Below are 11,722 nucleotides of genomic sequence, written 5' to 3'. Positions count from 1 at the left end.
TGAATTTGGGTTCTTTCCTGGTTCACATGCATACTAATATCCTTACCAAATGGCTTCTCTGATACACCCTCAGTGCTACCTCCAGAATAATGCTTTCTCATTTTGTTGTAATATGATAGTCTGAGACTTTACCAAATCATTAAGTTCTGGGTTTTTTTTGCTTAAGAATTCCTTTTTAAAATTTATTTCTCTCTTATTGCATTTTACTACAGGTAGGAAGGAAGAACGTGGCCACTTCTCCAACACTTCATTTAGAAATCTCAACCAAATGTCCTATTTCATTGCTCACAAGTTATACCTTCCACAAAACACTAGGACATGAACACAATTCAGCAAAGTTGTTTTCCACTTTATAACAAAGATGACCTTTTCTCCATTGTCAAATAACATGTTCCTCATTTCTTAGACCTTATCAGGTGGCCCTTTCTGTCTGTATTTTTGCCAGCATTGTGTTCACAACGACTCATGTGTTTTCTGAGAAGACTAAGGCTCTCTGAACAATTCTTTTCCTTTTGGGCTTTTAAGAGAATTGCCTTCAAAGGTCTGTTCACAGCCCTGAAGGCTTTTTCTAGACTGCACCTCCAAATATTCCCAGACCTTGCCAATTCTCCAGTTCCAAAGCTGCTTCGACATTTTTAGGTATTTGTTACAACAGCACTCTACTTCTTAGTACCAATTTCTGCCTTAGTTGCTATGGTGGTTATAGTCAAATTCCATAGACCAGGTGGCTTAAACAACAGACATTAATTTCTCTCAGTTCTGGATACTGGGGAGTCCAAGAGCCAGGTGCCAGCATATTGAGTGTCTGTTGAAGATCTCTCTCCTAGTTTGCAAGTACCTATCTTCTTGCAGTATCTTCACATGACAGAGAAAGAGAGCTCTTACGTGTCTCCCTCTTTTTATAATGGATTAATACTCTCATTAGGGCCCACCATCATGATCTAATCTAGCCTGTGATTACCTCCCAAAGACTCCATCTCCACATACCATTGCACTGGAGATTAGAGCTTCAACATATGAATTTTTGGGGAAAAAAGGATTAAGTTGATAAAAACTGGCACACAAAACAATACCCTAATAGCACAGTGGTTGACACAGAGTAAACTAATAAATAATAGTTCATGCCAATAGGAAAGCTTCAGCAAGTTGAATGGGCATCTGATTGTATTTACACCAGTCTGTATTTTTGTTAAAGTGTGAGTGAGAGAAGGAGAAAAGGCCATTCTGTGAAAATTGCCAAAAAATGGCATCCTTAACAAGTGGAAATGACATAAGGCACAAAGAATTTAATAGTGAATACATTTTTAAAATAGAGAGATCATGATTTTGAAGATCATTTGAGGTGACAAGCTTTAGTCATTGGTTTAAAGATAAAAATTGAAATTTTTGTCTTTCTTTGTAATAGATTTACCTCAGAATTGGTGATTTCCATTTCTCTATGTCAGTTGTATTTCCATTTTTCTTTTAAGTCATGTTAAATGCCATATTTAATCAATTCTGGATTTGAGGAAATAGTACCTCTAGAAAAAAACCAACAAAATAAAATTTGACAAGGACAATTACAATGTTCAGTATTTTGTCTAAGAGCCAGGTGCCAGCAGATTCAGTGCCTGTTGAAGATCCCTCTCCTTGTTTGCAGGTAGCTACCTGCTGTTATAGATGGGATTCCTATGCTTTGAAGCATTTGGATTAGATGACCAACTTGTCATCTAGTCCCATCCAAGTTGGAAACACTGATTGTAATTATAAATAATGAAGGAAGAAATAGTTCTAGTACTAATACTAACAGTAATATTAATACTAACACTAATACTATCACACCAGCCTCATAAGGAAGATATTAATTAGCTTCATTCTGTCAGTAAGAAAAACAGATTTGTGTAATTTAGGAACTTGTGTGAAGTCTTAAAGTTAGAACATAATGGATTCAGAATTACACACCAAGTGTGTTTGTTTCAAGAGACTATTCTTCCTAGCCAAATATTAGTTTCATTTTGGGTCTTCTTTTTTTTTTATTAAGGTATCATTGATATAAAATCTTACGAGGTTTCACATTAGCAACATTGTGGGTTTCAACATTCACCCATATTATCAAATCTCCCCAAACACCCCATTGTAATCACTATCAATCAGTGTAGTAAGATGCTGTAGGGTCATTACTTCTCCATGCTGTATTGCCTTTCCTATGAACCCCCTATATGTGATAATTATAATGACCCTTAATCCTACTCTTCCTCCCTCCCCACCCACCCTTCGTAACCTCTTCCCTTTGGTAACCACTAGACCCTTCTTGTAGTCTGAGTCTTCTGCTTTCTTCCTTCAGTTTTGCTTTGTTTTATACTCCACAGATGAGTGAAATCATTTGATACTTGTCTTTCTCTGCCTGGCTTATTTCACTGAGCATAATACCCTCTGGCTCCATCCATGTTGTTGCAAATGGTAGGACTTGTTTTCTTAAGGCTGAATAATATTCCAATGTGTGTGTGTACCACATCTTCTTTATCTATTCATCTACTGATGGACACTTTGATTGTTCCCATAACTTGGCTATTCTAAACAGCGTTGTGGTAAACATAGAGGTACATATATCTTTTGAATCAGGAATTTTGTTTTCTCTGGGTAAATTGCTAGAAGTGGAATTACTATATTGTGTGGTATTTTTATTTTTAGGTCTTTGAGGAAGCTCCCTAATGCTTTCCACAGTAGCTGCACCAATTGACATTCCCACCAACAGTGTAGGAGGGTTTGCTTTTCTCCACATCTTCACCAAACTTGTTGTTTCTTGTCTTTTGAATAATGGCCATTCTGACTGGTGTGAGGTGATATCTCGTTGTGGTTTTGATTTGCATTTCCCTGATGATTAGTGATGTGGATCATCTTTTCATGTGCCTGTTGGCCATCTGAATTTCTGCTTTGGAAAAGTATCTGCTCATATCCTCCACCCATATTTTAATCGGGATATTTGGTTTTTGGATGTTGATGTATATTTTAGATGTTAACACCTTATTGGATATGTCATTTACGAATATATTCTCCAATACTGTACGATGCCTTTTTGTTCCACTGGTAGTGTCCTTTACTGTACAGAAACTTTTTAGTTTGATATAGTCCCACTTGTTCATTTTTGCCTTTGTTTCCCTTGCCCAGGGAGATATGTTTATGAAGAAGTCACTCATGTTTATGTCCATGAGATTTGTGCCTATGTTCTTTCCTAAGAGTTTTATGGTTTCATGACTTACATTCAGGTCTTTGATCCATTTAGAGTTTACTTTTGTGTATGGGGTTAGACAATACTCTAGTTTCATTCTCTTACATGTAGCTGTCCAGTTTTGCCAGCATCAGTTGTTGAATAGGCTGTCATTTCCCCCACTGTATAGCCATAGCTTCTTTATCATATATGAATTGTCCATATATGTGTGGATATATATCTAGGCTCTCTATTCTGTTCCATTGATTTATGGGTCTGTTCTTGTGCCAGTACAAAATTGTCTTGATTACTGTGGATTTGTAGTAGAGCTTGAAGTTAGGGAGCTTAATTTCCCCCAGCTTTATTCTTCCTTCACAGGATCACTTTGGTTATTTGGGTTTTTTTGTGGTTCCATAGCAATTTTAGAACTATTTGATCCAGTTCATTGAAGAATGCTATAGGTATTTTGATAGGAATTGCATTGAATCTGTGTATTGCATTAGGCAGGATGGCCATTTTGACAATATTAATTCTTCCTATCCATCAGCACAGGATGTATTTCCATTTATTGGTGTCTTCTTTAATTTCTTTCATGAGTGTCTTGTAGTTTACAGGGTTTAGGTCTTTCACCTTCTTAGGTTTATTCCTAGGTATTTTATTTTTTGATGCAATTGTGAATGGAATTGTTTTCCTGATTTCTTTTTCTGCTCGTTTATCATTACTATATAGGAATTCAACAGATTTATGTGTATTAATTTTGTATCCTGCAACTTTGCTGAATTCAGTTAGTAGTTCTAGATGTTTTTGGGTGGATTCTTCAGGGTTCTTTATGTATAATATCATGTCGTCTGTAAACAGTGAAAGTTTAACGTTTTCCTTATGAGTCTGTATGCTTTTATTTCTTTTTGTTGTCTGATTGCCATGGCTAGGACCTTCAGAACTATATTGAATAAAAGTGGGGAGAGTGGGCATCCTTGTCTTTTTCCCAATCCTGGAGGAAAAGCTTTCAGCTTTTCACTGTTAAGTATGATGTTGGCTGTGGGATTGTCACATATGGCCTTTATTATGTTGAGGTACTTTCCCTCTGTACCCATTTTGTTGAGAGTTTTCATCATGAATGGGTGTCGAATTCTGTCAAATGCTTTTTCAGCACCTATGGAGATGATCATGAGATTTTTGTCCTTTCTGTTGATGTGTTGCATGATGTTGATGGATTTTCAAATGTTGTACCATCCTTATATCCCTGGAATAAACCCCACTTGATCATGGTGGATGATCTTTTTGATGTATTTTTTAATTTTCTTTGTTAATACTTTGTTGAGTGTTTTGCATCTATGTTCATCATGGATACTGGCCTGTAATTTCTTTTTTTATGGTGTCTGTCTGGTTTTGGTATTAGAGCGATGCTGGCCTCATAAAATGAGTTTGAGAGTTTTCCCTCCTCTTCCACTTTTTGGAAAACTTTAAGGAGGATGGGTATTAGGTCTTAATTAAATGTTTGAGAAAATTCAGTGGTGAATCCATCTGGTCCAGGTGTTTTGTTCTCAGGTGATTTTTTGATTACCAATTTACTTTCGTTGCTGGTAATTGGTTCAGATTTTCTATTTCTTCCTGTGTCAGTCTTGGAAGGTTGTGTTTTTCTAGAAAGTTGTCCATTTCTTCTAGGTTATCCAGTTTGTTAGCATGTAATTTTTCATAGTATTCTCTAATAATTCTTTGTATTTCTGTGGTGTCCATGGTGATTTTTCAATTTTCATTTCAGAGTCTGTTTATATGTGTACACTCTCTTTTTTACTTGATAAGTCTGGCTAGGGGTTTATCTATTTTGTTTATTTTCTCAATGAAACAGGTCCTTGTTTCATTGATTCTTTCTATTGTTTTATTCTTCTTGATTTTATTTATTTCTGCTTTCATCCTTATTATGTCCCTCCTTCTACTGACTTTGGGTCTCACTTGTTCTTTTTCTGGTTTAATTAATTGTCAGTTTAGACTGTTCATTTGGGGTTGTCCTTCCTTCTTGAGGTAAACCTATATTGTACTATACTTTCCTCTTAGAACAGCCTTCGCTGCAGCCTACAGGTTTTGGGGTATTGAGTTGTTGTTTTTATTTGTCTCCATATATTGCTTGATCTCTGTTTTAGTTTGGTCATTGATCCATTGTTTATTTAGGAGTGTGTTGTTAAGCCTGCATTTGTTTGTGGACTTTTCTGGTTTCTTTGCATAATTCATTTCTGGTTTTATACCTTTTTGGTCTAAAAGCTTGTTGGTACAATTTTAATCCTTCTAAATTTACTGTGGCTTTTTTGTGGCCTAGTGTATGATCTATTCTTGATAATGGTCCATGTGCTCTTGAAAACAATGTGTATCCTGCTGCTTTTGGGTGGAGTGTTCTGTAGATGTCTGTTAGGTCCATCTGTTCTAATGTGCTGTTCAGTGACTCTGTCTCCTTACTTACTTTCTGTCTGATTGTTCTGTCTTTTGGTGTGAGTGGTGTGTTGAAGTCTCCTAAAATGAATGTATTCCATTATTTCCCCCTTTAATTCTGTTAGTATTTGTTTCATATATCTAGGTTCTCCTATATTTGGTATATATATATATATATATTTGTAATGTCTGTATACTCTTGTTGGACTGACCACTTTATCATTATGTAATGTAGTTCTTTATGTTTTGTTACTTTCTTTGTTTTGATATCTATTTGGTCTGATATAAGTACTGCTACTCCTGCTTTATTCTCCCTATTATTTGCATGAAATGTATTTTTCCATCCCTTGACTTTTAGTCTGTTTATGTCTTTGGGTTTGAGGTGAGTCTCTTGTAGGCAGCATATAGATGGGTCTTTTTTTAAAATACATTCCATAATTCTCTTTTGATTAGTAGATACATTCCAGTACATTTTGGATGATTATTGATAGATATGTACTTATTGCTATTTCAAGCTTTAGTTTCATGGTTACAAAAGGTTCAAGGGTAGCTTCTTTATTATCTAACAGTCTAACTTAACTCACTTATTACACTATTACAAACACAATCTAAAAGTTCTTTTTTCTCCTTTCTTTTTTTTTCCTCTTTCTCTCTTTATATGTTAGGTGTCATATTCTGTACTCTTTGTCTATAACTTCACTGACTTTGGGGTTGTTGATTTAATTTTGTATTTGCTTAGTAATTAGTTTGTCTACTTTCTTTACTGTGGTTTTATTTTCTCTGGTGACAGCTATTTAGCCTTAGGAGCACTTCCATCTAACACAGTCCCTTTGAAGTACAATGTAGATACTGTTTGGGAGAGGTAAATTCCCTAAATTTTAGATTATCTGGAAATTATTTGATCCCTGCTTCAAATTTAAATGATAATCTTGCTGGGTAAAGTATTCTTGGTTGGGGACCCTTCTGTTTCATTGTATTAAGTATATCATGCCACTCCCTTCTAGCATGCAATTTTTCTGCTGAGAAGTTTGATGATAGCCTGATGGGTTTTCCTCTGTAGGTGATCTTTTTTCTCTCTCTAGCTGCTTTTAATACTCTCTTCTTGTCCTTGATCTTTGCCATTTTAGTTATTATGTGTCTTGGTGTTGTCCTCTTTAGGTCTCTTGTGTTGGGAGATCTGTGGACTTTCATGACTTAAGAGACTATTTCTTTCCCCAAACTGGGGAAGTTGTCAGCAATTATTTCCTCAGAGACTTTCTATCCCTTTTTCTCTCTCTTCTTCTTCTGGTACTCCTTTAATGTGAGTATTGCTCCATTTGTATTGGTTGCACAGCTCTCTTATTATTCTTTCATTCCTAGAGATACTTTTTGCTCTCTGTGCCTCAGCTTCTTTGTTTTCCTGTTCTCTAATTTATATTTCATTTACCATCTCCTCTAATTCATCTAATCTGCTTTAAAATCCCTCCATTGCATGTTTCATTTCTGATACAATATTCTCCAAAGTTTATGTCTCTTCCTGGAAGTCTTCCCTGAGATCTTAAATGGTTTTCTTTAGCTCCATGAGCAAGTTTATGTTTTTTATTTTGAAATCTTTATCAAGAAGATTGGTAACTTAATTTTCAGTGAGCCCTCTTTCTTGTGTTTGAGGCATTTGAGGTTGAACAAGGTTCTTTGCCACTTCATATTGCTAATGAATACTATGGAATGATAACTTTTCATAGGCAGTGACTTAGTGCCCAGAAGGTCTATTCTCTGGAGCTTCCCAACACCTGGAACAATGGTGGGGGCTGTAGGCAAGTGGTGCCAGTACCTGCCAGGAGGAAAGAGTTCTTTCTTGCTTCCTGTCCTCTATTGCCAGGGTCAGTGGGCTGAACACACATGAAGGAGCCTCTGTGTTTCACCCCTGTAACTCCTGTATGTGTGGCTGCCCTCTAGCTAGCCTGTCATGATCGAGAGGGCAGCACATTTGTGAGTATGTGCCAGTTGGGAGGAAGGAACAGCAGGCTGTGTATCATGGTGTAGGCCTTGGTGCTGCATTGCCAGCCAGTGGTATGGAGCATCCGAAGCTTCTGAAAGTTCCCAACCTGTTGGGCTGAGTGTGCCAGGATGATTTTGTCCACCTGTCCTTTCTCCTGAGCAGCAACTCTGTGTAATCCTTGCCCCTTTAGCAGCCCTCTCACTGTTGGGAACTATTTCAGAGCACCTGCTTTTCTTTTGTCCTAGAACAACCAATTGTGGGTACCTGTTGCCACAAGCTGGTGAAATCTCAGTCTCTCTGAGTATTCTGCCTGTCTTTGATTTCCAGCTGCTCTAATCTCCAGATCACTATGTAATGTGGGTTTGTATTCCCAGAGTGGATATCCTGGGGTGGGTATTTAGCAGTCTTGGGCTTCTACTCCCTCCCCAATCTGTTTATCTTTCTCCCACCTGTGAGCTGGGGTGGGGGGAAGGCTTGCTTCCCACTGGATCATGGCTTTGCTACTTTACCCTTTTCCCTGAGTTCTTTTCTTTGCCCAGGTATAAGCCATCTGTTTCAGTCTTCTTTCTGGTCACTCATGTTTAGTTGTAATTTTTGTGTTTTGTGTGGTTTTGGGAGGAGGCTTTTGCCTTCTCACACTGCTATCATTTTCCCACTGTCCATCCAATTTTAGGAAAATAATTTTTATTGTCTTTTACTGCTTTCATTAGAGCTATGTTTTTTCCCCCTGATTCTTCCTACAATTTCCTACAATTCTTCCTACAATTCTTCCTACAATTGAAAAGTTAAAGAAAGGGAAAAGAAAGTAACACAAATACCTTGAATTAAGCATTTTTTTGGCTCCAGGGAAATACTAAAAGTTAGTTTTCTACTAACACAATGGCAGATACAATGAACTCTTGATGCTCAGTGGCATTTAACTAATATGGTTTTGTCTCCAGAGTTTATGTTTTTTTGCTTGTAATTGCTATTTTTTCTTAGTCCATAATTTCTTATGCTTCTACTCTCCTATTTTTACTAAAATCTTTCCTACTGTTAATGCATTTGAAAATACTACCATAAAACTTTATATAATCTTAGTACTCTGAAAAGAACATATTGATTGGCTGGTCAGTTATATTCAATTCATTAAGCGATTAGCCTGAGTATGTGTATCTCCAAAGTTGAAGATCAGATTATTTTTTCTGTAATTGCTTTTGAGAACTAATTTTGATTTCTGAAATTCAGGGGGAATCAATGTGTGTGCACTGAACAAGGCTCACACATCACCCTTTATGACTCTAACACCAGCATCTATTCATCACATTTTAAGGTCATACTTTTGTGATGGATTTTTGCCTAGGCATTTCTGTCCTTGCTATGACCAGTTGACATTTCTAAATAACAACAGCAGGAAAGAATTATCTACATTCTAAGATTATCTCTACTGGTATGAGTGGCACTAATTAGGACACATTATCTTGCTGACAAGTCCATGTGAACAATAACAACTATTTGAGGAGATAGCTGTTCAGGGTTCTGTGTGCAGATTTTGTCCACATATAGAATGAAGCTAATTGACCATTTGGGGATTGACAGTGTAACACTGATCTCATTATTATCAGGCAAAGAAACAGCTAACTAGACAAGGACCAAAGCAATTTTCCCTTCCTCTCAAAGGAGTACACTTATATATAGCCCTTTAAGCCCCTTTGTTTACTGTACTATGAAGCATGTATCTAAATGCTTTCTTACATTTATAAATTATAGCTCTTTTTCTCATATTATTAATTCTCAACATTCAAATCTAGTTCAACATAAGAATGGTGCCACTGGACAGTGTATTCTGATTTAATTACTGTTGCACATTAAAGTAATTGAAACTGAAATAACACATATAAATTTTAAATAACACAAAATCATTCATCCTGGAATGTTTTCATTCTATAGACAATAAAACTCTCTGACTTCGGTTTTTGAAAATCTCCTTGAAATAAGGACTGACCTAGCTGATATTAGTTAGTAATAACAACAGACATGATATGCTTGCTAATGTATATATAAAATCCTCTCAGTTGAAGCCGTACTTTGAATCAGTCTGTATTCCCAGACAAGATCATTAGCCTCTCTGTACTGCTATTTTCTCATCTGTGAAATGGGGATGATAATAGTGATTTGGCACATGAAATTGCTGGGAGAATTACTGCAAAGCAGTTGAAAAAATATGAAGTATTATAAAATTATTACTAATTATAATAATCATACTACATGTGGGTGTCCTATAAACAAAATCACATTCAGAAGTACTGTATGTATAATTATTGAAAAGGTATACTGAAAACTTGTCTTTATTGGACTGAACAGAGCTTACAGAGGTAAGCTAACTTTTTAGCAGTGGGTGTGGACCAACAGTAATAGCCATGCATTAAATGGGAAGGTTTATTTTAAAATGGTAAAAATGGAGACTTCTGGGAAAATGTCAATGTAGAAAGAGCTTGAGTCCACTTCCTCCTACCTCTATGCTGAGTCTACATCTTTAAACATAACAATTCATCTTGAGGAGGAGGTAAGAGCTGATTGAGCATCTTCTACACAATAAGGAATAGAAAAATCAAATAAAGAATGTCAGGAGAAATGGAGACATAGTAACAAAGGGAACCCCACTCCCAGTGCAATGACCAGCAGAATGGGGGGCTATCACTGAGGGACCTGGACACAGATTCCCTGCCCTGTTGCATAAAAAAAAGCCATGCTTTAAAGTACATCTAGACCATAAGTGAAAAAATCTGAGTTATAGAACTAAGGCACCCTCTGGCAAGGGATTGGCTAAAACTCTATGGAATGGAGGTCTGGCAAGCGCCATTGTTTGCATTCCTTCCCCACATTGATAGTAATGCAGAGAATAGGGTTGGGGTGCACACATCAATTTCAGATGTGGTCTAGGTGGCTTACGAGACCCTGCCCACATGAAGATCCATCTCTCAGAGAGCACTTTTAGGCTGCAGCTTCCCTGAGGACACAGAGCCAGACTCTGCCAACTCTTGGAGAATGCACTCTAGCCACTGCTGCACTGCAGAGGCTGACCCAGTAGCTTCAGAGGTGGGGAGTCCCTGGAGCCAATTGTCACTGCAAACCCTGAGATGCTGCTGAACCTTCGAGTATGACTCATAACTAGTAGCTGTGGGGTTAGGGATTCCCTTGGGTCTACACCTGGGCAAAGGACTGCACTGTGGGTACAGACCCTATCACTGCCCACCCCTGAAAAGTGTGCCTAGTCTGCTGCTACACCATAGTGTGAAGTTGGTAGCTGCAGAGGTGAGGCTTTCCTTGGGGCTCTGCCTAGACCTGGAGCTGCACTGCAGTTGTGGAGCCCATTGCTGCCTACTCTCTGGAGAACACACCCGATCCACTGCTGCACCTTGGGTGCAGAGCCAGTAGCTGCAGAGGTGGGACATTCCTGGAGACCATGTTTGGGCCCATGGCTCCTTGATATCTTGGGATTCACTCAGGAACCACTTTGATTGGGCCCCTCAAACATCACCCCACTCCAACCATGCCCTGAAAGCTCTGACATCAGGACATCCCTGGCTTATGCTTACTAGGCCTCAGCCAGCCAGCCAAAACCACCAAGCACAGAGTATACCCAGGGTACCTTCCCTACCCAAGAATAATCCCTTAAAATTGGAAGAAGGAGTCCTTTCTACTACTTAATGAAAACAAACACAGAATGTCAAACAAAATGAGGAGACAAGCAGAATATGCTTGAAACAAGACAGCATGACAAAATTTTCTTAAAGGAACAAAATGAAACAGAGTTATATGATCTACAAAACAGAGTTCAAATTAATGATTGTAAAGATGCTCACCTGACTTAAGAGAAGAGTGGAAGGATTCAGTGAGACCCTCTACAAAGAGATAGAAAATATAAAACAGAACCAATCAAACAAAACCTATAAGTAAAACTCTGCTCGGCACGATTACCATTCAGAATGGAAGGGGACGTAAGAGATTCACAGATAAACATAACTTAGAAGAGTTGACCACATAGATAAGACATAATACCCATTCTACTTAAAGTTTTCCAAAAAAATAGAAAAGGAGGGAATACTTCTAAACCGATTCTATGCAGCCAGAATCACTCTAATACCAAAACC

The sequence above is a fragment of the Manis javanica genome, chromosome X (assembly GCF_040802235.1).
Source record: "Manis javanica isolate MJ-LG chromosome X, MJ_LKY, whole genome shotgun sequence".
Taxonomy (NCBI): domain Eukaryota; kingdom Metazoa; phylum Chordata; class Mammalia; order Pholidota; family Manidae; genus Manis; species Manis javanica.
The sequence above is the reverse complement of the archived record's forward strand: the minus strand, read 5'-3'. Positions refer to the sequence as shown.